The sequence below is a fragment of the Chiloscyllium plagiosum genome, unplaced genomic scaffold (genome assembly GCF_037043375.1).
Source record: "Chiloscyllium plagiosum isolate Xiang-an unplaced genomic scaffold, Cpla_swu_hap1 HiC_scaffold_27, whole genome shotgun sequence".
NCBI lineage: Eukaryota > Metazoa > Chordata > Chondrichthyes > Orectolobiformes > Hemiscylliidae > Chiloscyllium > Chiloscyllium plagiosum.
Window position 1 is genome coordinate 75,919,984 of NW_028270165.1, and position 17,249 is coordinate 75,937,232.

The 17,249-nt window shown below is 44.0% G+C and overlaps 2 protein-coding genes across 3 annotated transcripts in view; one reads left to right on the top strand and one right to left on the bottom strand.

Moving 5' to 3' along the window:
- Window positions 1–17,249, bottom strand: part of LOC122543548 (uncharacterized) — a 398,874-nt gene that overhangs the window by 258,360 nt on the left and 123,265 nt on the right. The window lies entirely within an intron of this gene.
- Window positions 1–17,249, top strand: part of LOC148144607 (uncharacterized) — a 29,041-nt gene that overhangs the window by 251 nt on the left and 11,541 nt on the right. The window contains exon 1 of one of the 2 annotated variants that reach the window (XM_087974917.1): window positions 5–312. The exons of the other annotated variant lie outside the window; for it this stretch is intronic. The gene's annotated coding sequence lies outside the window, so the exon portion shown is untranslated. Of the gene's footprint in view, window positions 1–4; window positions 313–17,249 lie in introns of those variants that run through there. 2 annotated transcript variants of the gene reach the window in all.

Consider the following 17,249-nt stretch of genomic DNA (forward strand, 5'->3'; position numbering starts at 1 on the left):
CATGTTGTCTTGGGGCGGTGAGCGCGGACGGCCATCTTGGTGAAGGCACCATCCCCTGTCGTTTCTGGGAGAGAATTCCATCCTCGCGGCAGCCTGTGTGTCAATTAGAATTTCCACATTTCACTCCCGAGAGACCTGGCCCTGAGCTTGGTCTGTGAGTCCTTAAAACAGGAAAAAGGGAGAGAACCAGAAAAATACGAAGGCAGGCTGTGATTTTTGAAGTGACTGTGACAATCTGATAATGTGTGGGCGCTGGACCAGGAAATGGGTGGTTTCAAGATCGCAGTGACCAGGAGAGCAACTCATCGAGGGGTTGGTGTTATTCTCACTTTGTAGACAGGAAAAAAGGGGAGAACACCGGGAGTGGAGGAAAGACATGATGAAGGTGGATTTGAATTTCTTTGCGGGAGGAGGGATTCAAATTTAATACTTTTCAGTTCGTAGATAGGAAAAACGTTCCATAGAAAGTAGAAATGTCTACTGAGTTTTTAACCTGGTACTCCCCGTTATGTCTTTTGTACATTTCTGTTATAGGATGTCACAAGTTTGAGATTTGACAATTGCATGGCTTATCTCAGGCCATAGTCTGGGGTTTGGATTACCAGGTACTGGGGATTTGTAAACCTTTAACCCCATCAATTTCCCCATCACTACACATTTCCTTCAGTTCTGCTTTCAATGGACCATGTGTTCCCCACATTTTGGGGATGTTACTTGTGTCCCCCTTTGTGATGATAGAAGCAAAATATGTGGTTAGTTGTTCTGCCATCTTTTAGTTCCACATTTGAACTTTGCCTGTAATTGTTTTCACTAATCCTTATTTTTTATCTTGTATATCCCATTTTCCCCTTTTAAACTATCTTTTAGTGGAAACCTGAACTGCTTCCAGTCTTCAGATCTGCTTTTATTTTTGTGAATTTGTACGCCACTTCTTTGGATTCAGTACAATCCATAATATCCTTTGTTAGCCATAGCTGGGCTGCCTTTTGTGTTTTATTTTTTCAGACAGGAAGGAAAAGTAATTGCAGTTATCAAGTCATAGAGATGTACAGCACGGAAACAAATGCTTCAGTTCATGCCGACCAGATATCCTAACCTTTGCCAGCACTCCCTCTAAGCCCTTCCTGTTCGTATACCCAACCAGATGCCTTTTAAATGTGTAATTGTAGCAGCCTCCACCACTTCCTCTGGCATTTCTCTCTATCCCCTACCCCGATACCTGCTCCTCCCCCACTGCCTCTGCCCGCATGTCCCACATCCGACTTCCTCGATCCCCAAAAATGCATCAGTATGATGCCCTGCCCCATAGATGCAGCTCCCATGCTCTGCCCCACATCTCAGACCTCCAGCACCTTGCCCCTGCGAAGCCAATAAAAGTCAAGAATTCTGCCCAATTGTCTGAGCCCAGAACTGCTGCCCCACCACCAGATGCTGACACTTTGCCATCTTCACCCACCACCTGTTCTGCAAGCAGCACCAACAGCAGCAAGCACTATCACCCCACCACTGGACCATGACAGATCTGGCAGGAGTCCCAATGCGAGGCACCAACCAACATCCACCTCCCTTTCTCTGAGAACCAAACACCAAACTGGTCTAAGCAACATCGCAAACCACGTCCAAGCATCCTCGGGGAGGCAGGGGGAGCCACATAGCCCCTGGAGGATATTTGGGGGTATTTAAATGTTTGTCATTTTTTCAATAGTGTTCCCTAATTTGTTGTGCCCTGTTTGTGCCTCTGCTGTTGTAATTTCATCACTTTAGATTTAAGTCCCCAGTTTCCAAATCAACTCTGTTACTCTCCATCTTAATGGAAAGTTTTCTCACTCAGTTCTTCACTTCTCCACAAGGGGCCTCTCACAGCTACATTGCCAATTATTCCCTTCTAATGAAGGAATTGAAATTTTGGAATTAAATTGCCATTGTCCAACAGAACAATATGGTTCCTCTCTCACTAAAGAGAGCTGACGACTGGTGCTTTAGACCGAAGGTCACCATCCCTCAGGTAAGTGGCAAGGTTGAGAATGTAGCATCTTCATAGTGACTTCAGCAAGTACAGGAAATAAGCATGTGATTTTTGCATCTCTCTGCAACACAGTGCAGCCTATTGAGCTATCCCACCCTGCCAATGGATAGAATACAGTCTAGGAAGGCCTGTATTGCAGCCTATTGAGCTATCCCACCCTGCCAATGGATAGAATACAGTCTAGGAAGGCCTGTATGACCTGGGACCTGAATGACCCCAAAAAACCATCTCCTATACGTTCCACAAATTCCTCCTCTACGGTATTGTTACTGATTTGATTTTTCCAATCTATATTCAGATTGAAGTTAGCCACAATAACAGGTGTAACTTTATTGCTTATGTCTATAATTTCCAGTTTAATGTACCTTGTAAGGCAGTTCATTAAAATCTTACAAAACAGTGTTTGATGCTGACTCACATCATGAGGTATTAGGGAAAGGACAATTTAAGCTTTGAAGAGGAAAGTGAGAAAGGGTTGGAGACAGCCAGGGTCGGATGTGCACATTCTGAGGTCCAGGAAACTGAAAGAACATCAGAGATTGGTGCAGATGTATTGAGCGTGCTTGAGTGTCAAGAATTGGGTGAGTTTGATGGATTGTGTGGCTAGCAGAGATTACATAGATGGGAATGATCACTATCATGGAGGGACTTGAAAACAAGTATTAGAAAGTTTCTCAACTAGTAGGTTTTTTAGGCGAAAGTAAGTATTGCAGATGCTGGAGATTAGAGTCAAGAGTGTGGTGCTGGAAAAGCACAGCAGGTCAGGCAGTATCTAAGGAAGAATACATCAGGGATGAGGCTGAGAGCCTTGGGGATGGAGAGATAAATGGGAGGGGAACTGGTGCTTTTTTTACATCAGGGTGAGGTGAACAAGAATTAGTGTGAGTCAGCACATGGGCAGCAGAGTGTTGGATGTGCTCAAAATTATGGGGAAGTTGAAATTGGAAGGTGGATCAGAAGTGTGATGGGTCACTCAGTCTTAGAACATAGAACAGTACAGCACAATACAGACCCATTGGCCCGTGATGTGCTGAGCATTTATCTTAATCTAAGATCAACCTGACCTACACACCCCTCAATTTACTGCCATCCATGTACTTATTCAACATCCTTAAATATCCCTAATGTCTTTGACCCTATTACTACGCACCTGCAACTCTCTGCATAAAGAACCTACCTCCGACACCTCCCCATATTTTCCTCCAATTACTTTAAAATTATGACCCCTCATGACATTTCTGCCCTGGGAAAAAGTTTTTTACTATCTACTCTATTTCTGCTTCTCTTTACCTTTATACACGTCTGTCAAGTCACCTCTCTTTCTTCTTCTCTCCAGTGAGCCTGAGCTCACTCAACCTCTAAGACAAGCCCTTCAATCCAGACAGCATCCTGGTAAACCTCCTCTGCACCCTTGCTAAAGCATTTACATTCTTTCTATAACAAGGCGATAAGAACTGGGTCCAGTATTCCAAGTATGGTCTAACCAGGGTTTTGTAGAGTCGCAGCAAAACTCCACGGCTCTTAAACTCAGTCCTCTTTTAATGAAAGCCAAAACATCATACGTCTTCTTAACAACCCTATCAACTTGGGTGGCAACTTTGACGGATCGATGTGCAAGAACTGTAAGATCCAGCTGTTCCTCTACACTGTCTTTAACCCTGTATTCAGCATTCAAATTCAATGTTCCAAAATTAATCACTTGGCATTTGTCCAGGTTGAACTCCATCTGCCACTTCTCAGCCCAGCTCTGCATTCTGTCAATACCATGTTGTCACCTGCAACAGCCCTCAGTACTATCCACAACACTGCCAACCTTTGTGTCATCGACAAACTTATTGACCGCTCCACCCCTCCACTTCTTCATCCAAGAATGATAAAGAGCAGAGGCCCAAGAACAGATGCCTGCCGGCCAGCATTGGTCACCAACCTCCAGGCAGAAAACTATTCATCCACTACCAGTCAGTGACTTTTGGCCAGCCAATTCTCTATCCAGACTGCTAAATTTCCCTGTATCCCATTCCTCCATAATTTCTGAATGAGCCCAACCATGGGGAACCTTAACAAATAGATCATGGAACGTTACAGCACAGTACAGACCCTTCGGCCCTCGATGTTGAGCCGATCTGTAAAAATAATCTTATGTCCATCTAATTTGCAGTGTTCCATTATTATCCATATGTACGTCCAATGCTCTTAACATTGGCAGGTTTACTACAGTTGCAGGTAGGCTGTACCACGCCCCTATTACTGAGTGAAGAAACTACCCCTAACATCTGTCCTCAATTATCACCCCTCAATTTAAAGCTATGTCCCCTTGTGTAAGCCTTCACCATCCGAGGAAAAAGTCCACCCTATCTAACTCTGTAAGTCTCAATTAAGTCACCTTTTAACCTCCTTCTCTCCAATGAAAACAGCTTCAGCTCCCTCAGCCTTTCCTCGTAAGACCTTCCCTCCATACCAGGCAACATCCTGGTAAATCTCCTCTGAACTCACTCCAAAGCTTTCACATCCTTCCTGTAATGCGGTGACCAGAACTGAATGCAATACTCCAGGTGTGGCCTTACCAGTGTCTTGTACAGCTGAAGCATGACCTCGTGGCTCCAAAACTCAATCCTCCTACCAATAAATGCCAACACACCATATGCCGCCTTAACAACCCTACCAACCTGGGTGACAACTTTCAGAGACTGAGATCTCTGTGTTCATCTACGCTACCAAGAGTTTTACCATGAGCCCAGTACTCTGCATTCCTGTTACTTCTTCCAAGGTGAACTACCTCACACTTTTCTCCATTAAGTTCCATTTGCCACTTCTCAGCCCAGCTCTGCATCTTATCTATGTCCCTCTGTAACCCACAACATCCTTCGGCACTATCCAAATTCTGCCTACCTTAATGTCATCCGCAATATAACTAACCCATCCTTCTACACCCACATCCAGATTCATTATAAAAATGACAAACAGCAGTGGCCCCAAAACAGATCCTTGCGGCACACCACTGGTAACTGAGCTCCAGGATGAACATTTCCCAGCAACCAACACCCTCTGTCTTCTGATCCAATTTCTGATCCAAGCCGTTAAATCATGTTCAATCCTGAAACTCCGTATTTTGTGCAAAGGCCTACCGTGTGGAACCTTATTAAATGCCTTACAAAGTCCTTACACACCACATCAACAGCTTTACCTTCATCCACCTGTTTTGTCACCTTCTTGAAGAACTCAGTAAGGTTAGTGAGGCGTGACCTACCCTTCACAAACAGTGTTGACTATCCCTAATCAAATTATTCCTTTCCAGATGATTATAAATCCTATCTCTTATAACCTTTTCCAACACTTTACCCACAACTGAAGTAAGGCTCACTGGCCTATAATTACCCGGGTTGTCCTGACTCCACTTCTTAAACAAGGGAACAACACTTGCTATCCTCCAGTCTTCTGGCACTACTGTCAACAATGATGACATAAAGATCGAAGCCAAAGGCTCTGCAATCCCCTCCCTGGCATCCCAGAGAATCCAAAGATAGGTCCCATCTGGCCCAGGTGTTCTATCTATTTTCAGATGTTCCAAAATTGCTAAATCCTCCTCTTTGTCAACCTCGATCCCATCTAATCTTGTAGACTGTATTTCTTTATTCTCACTAACTTTGGAAAAAGGCACTGTGAATACTGATGAAAAGTATTCACTAAGCGCTTTCTCTATGTCCTCAGATTCCACACACAACTTTCCACTACTATCCCTGATTGGCCCTAATCTTACTCTAGTCATTCTTTTATTCCTGATATACCTATAGAAGGCCTTAGAGTCACAGAATCATAGAGATGTACAGCATGGAAACACATCCTTCGGTCCGACCCATCCGTGCCAACCAGATATCCCAACCCAAATTAGTCCCACCTGCCAGCACCTGGCCCATATCCCTCCAAAGCCTTCCTATTCATACACCCATCCAAATGCCTTTTAAATGTTGCAATTGTACCAGCCTCCACCAATTCCACTGGTAGCTCATTCCATACACATACTACCCTCTGTGTGAAAAACCTGCCCCATAGGTCTCTTTCATACCTTTCCCCTCTCACCCTAAACCTCTGTCCTCTTGTTCTGGACTCCCCCCACCCCAGGGAAAAAAATACTTTGGATGTAGGTTTGCTCGCTGAGCTTAAGGTTCGTTTCCAGACGTTTCGTTACCCTACTAGGTAACATCTTCAGTGGGCCTTAGGTGAAACACTGCTGAAAATTATATGTTTGGGTTTCTTTGGGTTGGTGATGTCATTTCCTGATCCTTTTCTCAGGGGTGGTAGATGGGGTCTGACTGGATGTGTTTGTTGATAGAGTTCCGGTTGGAATGCTATGCTTCCAGTAATTCTCATGCGTGTCGTTGTTTGGCTTATCGTGGATGGATATGTTGCCCTGGTTGAAGTGGTGCCCTTCCTCATCCGTATGTGAGGATACGAGTGAGAGAGAGTCATGTCTTTTTGTGGCTAGTTGGTGTTCATGTATCCTGGTGGCTAGTTTTCTGCCTGTTTGTCCAATGTAGTGTTTGTTAAAGTCTTTGCACGGTATTCTGTAAGTGACATTAGTTTTGCTCGTTGTCTGTACAGGATCTTTGAAGTTCATTAAGATGGAGGACAGGAAAAATTTCTGGCTGTAACAGCTGCTCTTTTTTATTTGGGGTGATTTCCTCGAATTGCAGGAGCAGCAATTACTGTTTTAGATGCTGTTGCATTGTTTTGGAACTTTTGGAAAACAGAAGTCAAAACAACAGCAGTTTTAAAAGTGAGAAGAACAGACAAAGGAAGCACAGGGCGAGGTCATTGCAGGAGAGAGAGAGCGAGAGAACCTGCACAGTTACTGCCTTTGATGTTTGAATTTGTGTATCACTGGACATTGGAGTGTGTCTGGGAAAATTAACAAACAGTGAATTTCACAACTGATCTTGGAGGAACTGTTGGGCGAAGTTCACAGCACAGAAGCAGATAAGTTAATCGTTGTTTTAAGTGTGGCCTAAAGAAAATCTGCAGTAGTGAGTAGAGTAGGTTCTTTCTTGATTAGATGTTTTTGGAGATATGTCTCTTGATTAAACTTAAAGTATAAGCTATAACTATTCATTTAACCTGGGGCAGTGTTTGTAGAGGAATAAAACTGTTATTTTTCTGGGTGTGTGGATTGTGAAAGAGCAAAAATGGCGTTTAATAGAGTGATACATACTTAGTCATAGAAATGTACAGCATGGAAACAGACCCTTCAGTCCCACCTGTGTATGCCGACCAGATATCCGAACCCAATCTATTCCCACCTGCCAGCACCGGTCCATATCCCTCCAAACCCTTCCTATTCATATACCCATCCAAATGCCTCTTAAATGTTGCAATTGTACCAGCCTCCACCACATCCTCTGGCAGCTCATTCCATACATGTACCATCCTCTGCGTGAAAAAGTTGCCCCTTGGGTCTCTTTTATATCTTTCTCCTCTCACTCTAAACCTATGCCCTCTAGTTCTGCACTCCCCGACCCCAGGAAAAGACTTTGTCTATTTACCCTATCCATGCCCCTCATAATTTTGTAAACCTCTATAAGGTCACCCCTCAGTCTCCGACATAGCCCCAGCCTGTTCTGCTCAAATCCTCCAACCCTGACAACATCCTTGTAAATATTTTCTGAACCCTTTCAAGTTTCACAACATCTTTCCGATAGGAAGGAGACCAGAATTGCACGCAATATTCCAATAGTGGCCTAACCAATGTCATTGAAATACTGTTGAAATGTTGTTACTGTTACAATGTAATCAAATAAAGCCAAGCCTACAGTTTAAGATTGAACTCCAGTGTGGTTGGAAGTATGAGGAGAGCTCAGTATGATGTCTCACCACAGTCTACAGAGCCATGTTTTATACAACAGCTAAAGTGCACATATTGTCAGAGATAATTATTTTCTCCTACAACGAGGTAATAAGCATTGCCAGCCCTGTGTTCTCGGTTGGAAAGGTGTGTAATAACTACTGTAGGAGTAAACTACCTTTTCCATAACCAGTTGAGCAAGCTTGGTTCGATTGGCTATGTTTCTAACAGCAGCAAATGCGCCCATGTCAAGGCTTTTCCCATCCATGATAATGGCATTAACCTCAACTTCACCGCATTCATTAAGCATAGATCCACAACCTAAATCAGGAAGAAATTCTCTATCATTCTCTCATTTGAGATTGTGGTCTTGCAATGGCATTCCTCTTATAGACCCACTTCCAGTGTTTGTCATAATCAATTCACAGTTTACGCTGGTGCCCACTTATCCAGTTCAAATCCAGATAATCAAAGTTGGAAGTTAAAAAGGTTGATAGTTAAACAAAAGCAGAATTGCTGAAGAAACTGTGGAGAGAAAGCAGAGTTAAGATTTCAGGTCCAGTGAATCTTCAGAGGGTCAGGGCTTTGAGAAGGGGAGGGGGTGCTATGTCTATCAAAAGGTGCAACATAATAGGGAAAGAAATGAGAAAAGGTGCCAATTAAACAATTAAAACAAACTTGAGGTAAATTGATGTGAAGCAGTTTCATGGCATGGGAAGAAAGAAACTGAATGGGATAGAAGAGCAAAGAGATGACGTGAAACAGGTTAACAAATTTAAACATAGGTCACACAAGTATTTTCACTTATTCAGAATTTAAAAGTAGAGAACTTATGTGGAACTAAAAACAAAAATTCTATAAATACTTATCAGCATCGGTGCAGAAAGAAAACAGTAAATTAAAATACCATGTCAATGTCCTACCATAGAATCATAGAGATATCCAGCACAGAAACAGACCCCCCAGTCCAACTTGCTGACCAGACATGCCAACCCAATCCAGTCCCATTTGCCAGCAACCGGCCCAGATCCCTCCAAACTCCTCCCATTCACATTCCCATCCAGTTGCCCCCCAAACACTGCAACTGCACCAGCATCCACCACCTCCTCCAGCAGCCCACCCCACACATGCTCACTTCTTGTCAGATGTGGGAGTTTAACGAGAGTTTAAAGGTTACTGTGGATTATATCTGCCATAAATATGCAGCTGGCTGCAAATTTTATCAGATCGAATGGATCAGTTGGAGAGAGAGTGTGAAGCAATGAGGAGTTTGCAACAGTATGTGATGGATGGCAGTTATTGGAAGGGGGGAGGTCTCAGTTACAGTCACATAGGTGGGTTAGGCAGCTAGTGCAGGAGTCTTTTGTGGATATACCCATTTCAAACAGGTATGCTGTTTTGGAAAATGTAGGGGGTGCAAACAACCAAGTTTCTGGTATGGAGACTGGCTCTAATGCAATGAGGGGTACGTCGGGTTCCAAGAGATCAATTGTGTTAGAGGATTCTCTAGTTCAAGGTACAGACAGACGTTTCCGTGGCCAGCAGCGAAAAAGCAGAATGGTGTGTTGCTTCCCTGGTGTCAGGATCAAGGATGTCTCAGAGAGGGTGCAGAATGTTATCACGGGGGAGAGGGGCCAGCAAGAGGTCATTGTCCACATTGGAACCAACGACATAGGAAGGGAAAAGGTTGAGATTCTGAAGGGAGATTACAGGGACCTCGGCAGAAATTTAAAAAGGAGGTCCTCGAGAGTAGTAATATCGGGATTACTCTCAGTGCTACGAGCTAGTGAGGGCAGGAATCGGAGGATAGAGCAGATGAATGCATGGCTGAGGAGCTGGTGTATGGGAGAAGGATTCACATTTTTGGATCATTGGCATCTCTTTTGGGGTAGAAGTGACCTGTACAAGAAGGACGGATTGCACCTAAATTGGAAGGGGACTAATATATTGGCAGGGAAATTTGCTAGAGCTGCTCGGGAGGACTAAAACTAGAAAGTTCGGGGGGTGAGATAAAGGGAGATAGTGAGGAAAGAGATCAATCTGAGACTAGTACAGTTGAGAACAGAAGCGAGTCAAACAGGGCAGGCAGGGACAAGGTAGGACTAACAAATTAAACTGCATTTATTTCAATGCAAGGGGCCTAACAGGGAAGGCAGATGAACTCAGGGCATTGTTAGGAACATGGGACTGGAATATCATAGTAATTACAGAAACATGGCTCAGGGATGGGCAGGACTGGCAGCTTAATGTTCCAGGATACAAATGCTACAGGAAGGATAGAAATGGAGGCAAGAGAGGAGGGTGAGTGGCATTTTTGATAAGGGATAGCATTACAGCTATGCTGAGGGAAGATATTCCCGGAAATACAGGGAAGTTATTTGGGTGGAACTGCAAAATAAAAAAGGGATGATAACCTTATTGAGCTTGTATTATAGACCCCTTAATAGTCAGAGTGAAATTGAGAAACTAACTTGTAAGGAGATCTCAGCTATATGTAAGAATAATAGGGTAGTTATGGTAAGGGATTTTAACTTAGACTGGGACTGACATAGTGTTCAGGGTTTAGATGGAGAGGAATTTGTTAAGTGTGTACAAGACAATTTTCTGATTAACGTGGATGTTGCCAGGTTTGGAGGATTTGAGCTACAGGGAGAGGCTGAACAGGCTGGGGCTGTTTTGACCTTAGAGGTTGACAAAATTATGAGGGGCATGGATAGGGGTAAATAGACAAAGTCTTTTCCCTGGGGTCAGGGAGTCCAGAACTAGAGGGCATAGGTTTAGGGTGAGAGGGGAAAGATATAAAAGAGACCTAAGGGGCAACTTTTTCATGCAGAGGGTGGCACGTGTATGGAATGAGCTGCCAGAGGAAGCGGTGGAGGCTGGTACAATTGCAACATTTGGATGGGTATATGAATAGGAAGGGTTTGGAGGAATATGGGCCGGGTGCTGGCAGGTGGAAATAGATTGGGTTCGGATATCTGGTCGGCATAGACAGGTGGGACCGAAGGGTCTGTTTCCATGCTGTACATTTCTATGACTCTAAGTATGTATCATTCTATTAAACGCCATTTTTGCTCTTTCACCATCCACACACCCAGAAAAATAACAGTTTTATTCTGTTACAAACACTGCCCCAGGTTAAATGAATAGTTATAGCTTATATTTTAAGTGTAATCAAGAGACATATCTCCAAAAACATCTAATCAAGAAAGAACCTACTCTACTCACTACTGCAGATTTTCTTTAGGCCACACTTAAAACAACGATTAACTTATCTGCTTCTGTGCTGTGAACTTCGCCCAACAGTTCCTCCAAGATCAGTTGTGAAATTCACTGTTTGTTAATTTTCCCAGACACACTCCGATGTCCAGTGATACACAAATTCAAACATCAAAGGCAGTAACTGTGCAGGTTCTCTCGCTCTCTCTCTCCTGCAATGACCTCGCCCTGTGCTTCCTTTGTCTGTTCTTCTCACTTTTAAAACTGCTGTTGTTTTGACTTCTGTTTTCCAAAAGTTCCAAAACAATGCAACAGCATCTAAAACAGTAATTGCTGCTCCTGCAATTCGAGGAAATCACCCCAAAAAAAAGAGCAGCTGTTACAGCCAGAAATTTTTCCTGTCCTCCATCTTAACGAACTTCAAAGATCCTGTATAGACAACGAGCAAAACTAATATCACTTACAGAATACCGTGCAAGGACTTTAACAAACACTACATTGGACAAACAGGCAGAAAACTAGCCACCAGGATACATGAACACCAACTAGCCACAAAAAGACATGACCATCTCTCACTAGTATCCTCACATACGGATGAGGAAGGACACCACTTCGACTGGGACAATACATCCCATCCAAGACAAGCCAAACAACAACACGCATGAGAATTACTGGAAGCATAGCATTCCAACTGGAACTCTATCAACAAACACATTGAGTTAGCCCCCTGAGAATAAGGACAGGAAGTGACTTCACCACAAGGAATAACATCACCAATCCAAACATATTCATAGAAAGCAGGGATTTTTAGCAGTGCTTCGCTTGAGGTGCACTGAAAATGTTACCTAGTAGGATAACGAAATGTCTGGAAATGAACCTTCCTGCTAAGCGAGAAACCGACATCCAAAACCTCAACCTGAGCTATAAATCTTCTCAAAACTTGCTTAAAAAAAACTTTATTTACCCTATCCATGCCCCTCATGATTTTATAAACATCTGAGATCACCCCTCAGCCTCTGACGCTCCAGGAAAAAAAGCCCCAGCCTGTTTAGCCTCTCCCTACAGCTCAAATCCTCCAACCCTGGTAACATCCTTGTAAATCTTTTCTGAACCCTTTCAAGTTTGACAACATCTTTCTGATAGGAAGGAGACCAGAATTGCACACAATATTCCAACAGTGGCCTAACAGCTGCAACATGATCTCTCAACTCCTGTACTCCTCACTCTGACCAATAACGGAAAGCATAACAAACGCCTTCTTCAATATCCTATCTACCTGTGACTCCACTTTCAAGGAGCTATGAACCTGCACTTCAAGGTCTCTTTGTTCAGCAACACTCCATTAAGGACCTTACCATTAAGTGTATAAGTCCTGCTAAGATTTGCTTTCCCAAAATGCAGCACCTCTCATTTATCTGAATTAAACTCCATCTGATCAAGGTCCCGTGTATTCTGAGGTAACCTTCTTCACTGTCCACTACACGTCCAATTTAGGTGTCATCTGCAAATTCACCATTTTCACGTCCAAATAATTTATATAAATGATGAAAAGTAGTGGACCCAGCACCGATCCTTGTGGCACTCCACTGGTCACAAGTCTCCAGTCTGAAAAACAACCCTCCACCACCACCCTCTGTCTTCTACTTTTGAGCCAGTTCTGTATCCAAATGACTAGTTCTCCCTGTATCCTGTGAGCTCTAACCTTGCTCACCAGTCTCCCATGGAGAACCTTGTCGAATGCCTTATTGAAATCCATATAGGTCACATCTACCGCTCTGGCCTCATCAATCCTCTTTGTTACTTCTTTAAAAAACTCAATCCAGTTTGTGAGACATGATTTCCCACGTACAAAGCCATGTTGACTATCCCTAATCAGTCCTTGCCTTTCCAAATGCATGTACATCCTGCCCCTCAGGATTCCCTCCAACAAATTGCCCACCACCGATGTCAGGCTCACTGGTCTATAGTTCCCTGGCTTGTCCTTACCACCTTTCTTAAACAGTGGCACCATATTAGCCAACCTCCAGTCTTGCGGTACCTCACCTGTGACTATTGATGATACAAATATTTCAGTGTTAGGGTTATGCTTAATCCTACCTGCCAACAACTTCTCATGTCCCCTCCTGGCTCTTCTCAGCCCTCTTTAGATCTTTTTCTGGCTAACCTATTACTCTCAACCCCTCATTTGACCCTGCCGCCTCATCCCCACATAACCCTCCTTCTCACGACAAGAGCTTCAACGTCTTTAGTAAACCATGGCTCCCCCTTTCAACAACTACTTCCCTACCTTTATAGGTGTATACTAATCAAGGACCCGCAGTAGCTGTTCCGTGAATGAGCTGCACATTTCAAGTTTGTCCACCCCCCTACAGTTTCCTTCCCCATCCTACGCTTCCTAAATCTGCCTTATCGCATCATAATTGCCTTTCCGCTAGTTATACTTCTTTCCCTGCAGTATATACCTGTCCCTGCCCACTGTTCTTATAAACATAACCGGATTATGGTCACATTCCCCAAAGTACTCAGCTACCTTCAAATCTATCACCTGGCTGAGTTCATTCCCCAATTTGGCATCGCCCAACATAGGGCCTTACTGAATCCTAAATACCTCACTGTAATCCACATCCACTGCTCGACCTTTGTCAACTTGTTTCGTAACATCCCCAATGAATGCAACAAGGCTTGTGAGGCATGACCTGCCCCCCTCAAAGCCATGCTGATTCTCTTTAATCAAACTGTGTTTTCCAAATGGTCATAAATCCTATCTCAATCCTTTCCAGTACCTTGCTTACCACAGACGTAAGACATATCGGTCTGTAATTCCCAGGGATTTCCCTATTCCCCCTCATGAACAGCTGAACAACATTCATCCCCCTCCAATTAGCCAGTACTACTCTCATGGAGAGTGAGGTTACATTGATCATCACCAGAGGTGCAGCAATCTCTTTCCTCACTTTCCCTGTAACCTTGGATATATCCGGCCTGGGATCTTATCTATCTTGATGCTTCCCAGAAATTTCAACGCATCCACTTCCTTAATATTAATCTGTTTAAGCCTATTAACCCAGTCCAAGGTGTTCTTGCTATCAACAAGGTCCCCTCTCTCATGAATACTGAAGCAAAAAACTAATTTAGGGCTGCCCCAACCTCTTCAGGTTCCAGGCACAAGTTCCCTCCACTATCCCTGATTGGCTCTACTCTCTCTCTGATCATTCGCTTATTCCTCACATAAGTTTAGAGCGCCTTTGGATTTTCCCTAATCCTTCCCGCCAAGGCTTTTCGGTGCCCACTCCTAGCTCTTCTCAGTCCATTTTTTAAGTTCTTTCTTAGCTACCCTCTAATCCCCTAAAACTGTGCTAGATCCTTGCTTCCTCATCCTTGCGTAAGCTTCCTTTATTCCTTTTGATGAGAAACTCCTCTGCTCTTGTCATCCAAGGCTCCTTCACCTTTCCATTCCTTGCCTGGCTCAGTGGGACAAAGTTATCCAACACTCACCTCCATATATCTGTTGAACCTTTCCTGTAGAATAATTGTTCCCAATTTATATTCCACAGCTCCTGTCTAATAGCAGTATAATTTCCCTTCCCCCAATGAAATACCTTCCCATACTGTCTGCTCCTGTCCCTCTCCATGGCTCTGGTAAAGCTGTCACTGCTGCTGAAATGCTGTCCCACTGAGATATCTGACACCTGGCCTGACTCGTTGCCTAGCACCAAATCCAATATGGCCTCCCCCCACTCAGCCTATCTACATATTGGGTCAGGAATCCTTCCTGGACACACCTGACAAAATCGGCTCCATCCATCCTGCACTAAAGAGGTTCCAATCAATATTGAGGAAGTTGAAGTCACCCATAACAACAATTCTGTTACATCTACACCTTTCCAAGATTGAGGGGGAGCTCTCCTTCCCCGCTCCCTCTCAAATGACTGCTCCCTTCCTGTTCATGACTTCCACCCATACTGATTGAGTAGACGAACTCTCCTCATCAACCTTCTTTTCTGCAGCAGTGATGCACTCTTTGTTATGGCCACGACGTCATAGTTCCACCTACTGATCCTCCATGCTCGAAGTTCATTACTCTTATTCCTGACACTCCTTGCATTGAAACTGACGCACATTAAGCCATCCCTTTGCCCTATCAACTGTGTATCCTTCCTGACAGACTCTCTGCATTCTATTTCTGCCTGTTCTACACTCTCATTTGATCTGTTGCTCTGGTTCCCATTCCCCTGCCAAACTAGTTCAAACACTCCTGAAGTGCTCTAGCAAAACTCCCACCCAGGACATTGGTGCCCCTCCAGTTTAAGTGCAACCCATCCTTCGTGTACAGGTCCTACCTTACTCAGAAGGTACCCTAATGATTTGCCTATCTGAAGCCCTCCCTCCTGCACCAGTCCTGTAACCATGTGTTTAGCTGCACTTGCTCCCTGTTCCTCACCTCATTTGCATGCGACACCAGTAGTAATCAGTAGTACTCTGCGTGTCCTGCATTTTAGCTTCCAACTTTAACTCCCTGAAATCACTTTTTAGAATTACATCCCTTTTCCTAGCTATGTCATAGATACCAATGTGCACCACGACTTCTGGCTGTCCACCCTCCCCCCTTCAGAATCTTGTAGACTGGATCAGAGACATCCCGGACCCTGGCACCTAGGAGGCAACATACCTTCCGGGAGTGCCATCTGCAACCACAGAATCTCCCTTCAGTTGCTCTAATTATTGAGTCTCCACTAGCACTTTTCTATTCTTCCCCGCTTCCCTTCAGAGCCACAGAACCAGGCTCAGTGTCACAGACCTGGCCACTTTGGCTTTTCCCTGGTAGGTTGTCCCTCTTCAACAGTATCCAAAATCTAGGGGATCCTTGCACTGTCTGCCTGTTCCCTTTCCGTATCCTGACTGTAATCCATCTACCTTTTTCCTGTACCTAAGGTGTGCTACCTCCTCTCAATTACCCCCTCAGCCTCTCGAATGATCCGAAGTTCATTCAGCTCCAGTTTCCGCACATGGTTTCTGAGAATCTAGAGTTGGGTGCACTTCCCGCAGATGAAGTCAGTGTCATACTAGTGGTGACACTTAATTCTTACATTCTACAGGAGGAGCATGCAACAACCTTAACGTTCATTCCCATTGTTCTGAATTCCCAAAGAGACTATTGAAAAAAGAACTAGAAACTTATACCTCTCCCGAAAGCACAAATCCTCCAACATTGGCAAAATCCTTGTTAATTTTTTCTGAACCATTTCAAGTTTCACAACATCCTTTCGATAGGAAGGAGGCCAGAATTGCACGCAATATTCCAACAGTGGCCTAACCAATGTCATGTCCAGCTGTAACATGACCTCCTAACTCCTGTACTCAATACTCTGACCAATAAAGGAAAGCATACCAAACGCCTTTTTCCCTATCCTATTTACCTATGACTCTACATTTCAAGGAGCTATGAAACTACACTCCAAGGTCTCTTTGTTTAACAGTGCTCCCTAGGACCTTACCATTAAGTGTATAAATCCTGCTGCGATTTGCTTTCCCAAAATGCAGCATCTGGCATTCATCTAAATTAAACTCTGTCTGCCACTCCTCAGCCTATTGGCCCAACTGATCAAGATCTTGTTGTAATCTGAGGTAAACATATTCACTGTCCACTACACCTCCGATTTTGGTGTCATCTGCAAACTTACTAACTAAACCTCCTATGTTCACATCCAAATCATTTATGTAAATGATGAAAAGTAGTGGACCCAGCACCGATCCTTGTGGCACTCCACTGATCACAGTCCACCAGTTTGAAAAAAAACCCTCCACCAGCATCCTCTGTCTTCAACCTTCGAACCAGTTGTGTATCCAAATGGCTAGTTCTCCCTGTATTCCATGAGATCTAACCTTGCTAACCTGTCTTCCCATGGGGAAACTTGTAGAACACTTTACTGAAGTCCATATCCACCACTGTGCCCTCTTTGTTACTTCTTCAAAAAACTCAATCAAGTTCATGAGACATGACTTCCTATGCACAAAGCTGACTATCTCCAATCAGTCCTTACCCTCACGAAAAAAGTGTAAATCCTGTCCCTCAGGATTCCATCCAACTACTTGCCCGCCACCAATGTCAGACTCCCTGGTCTCTAGTTCCCTGGCTTGTCCTTACCACCTTTCTTAAATAGTGGCACC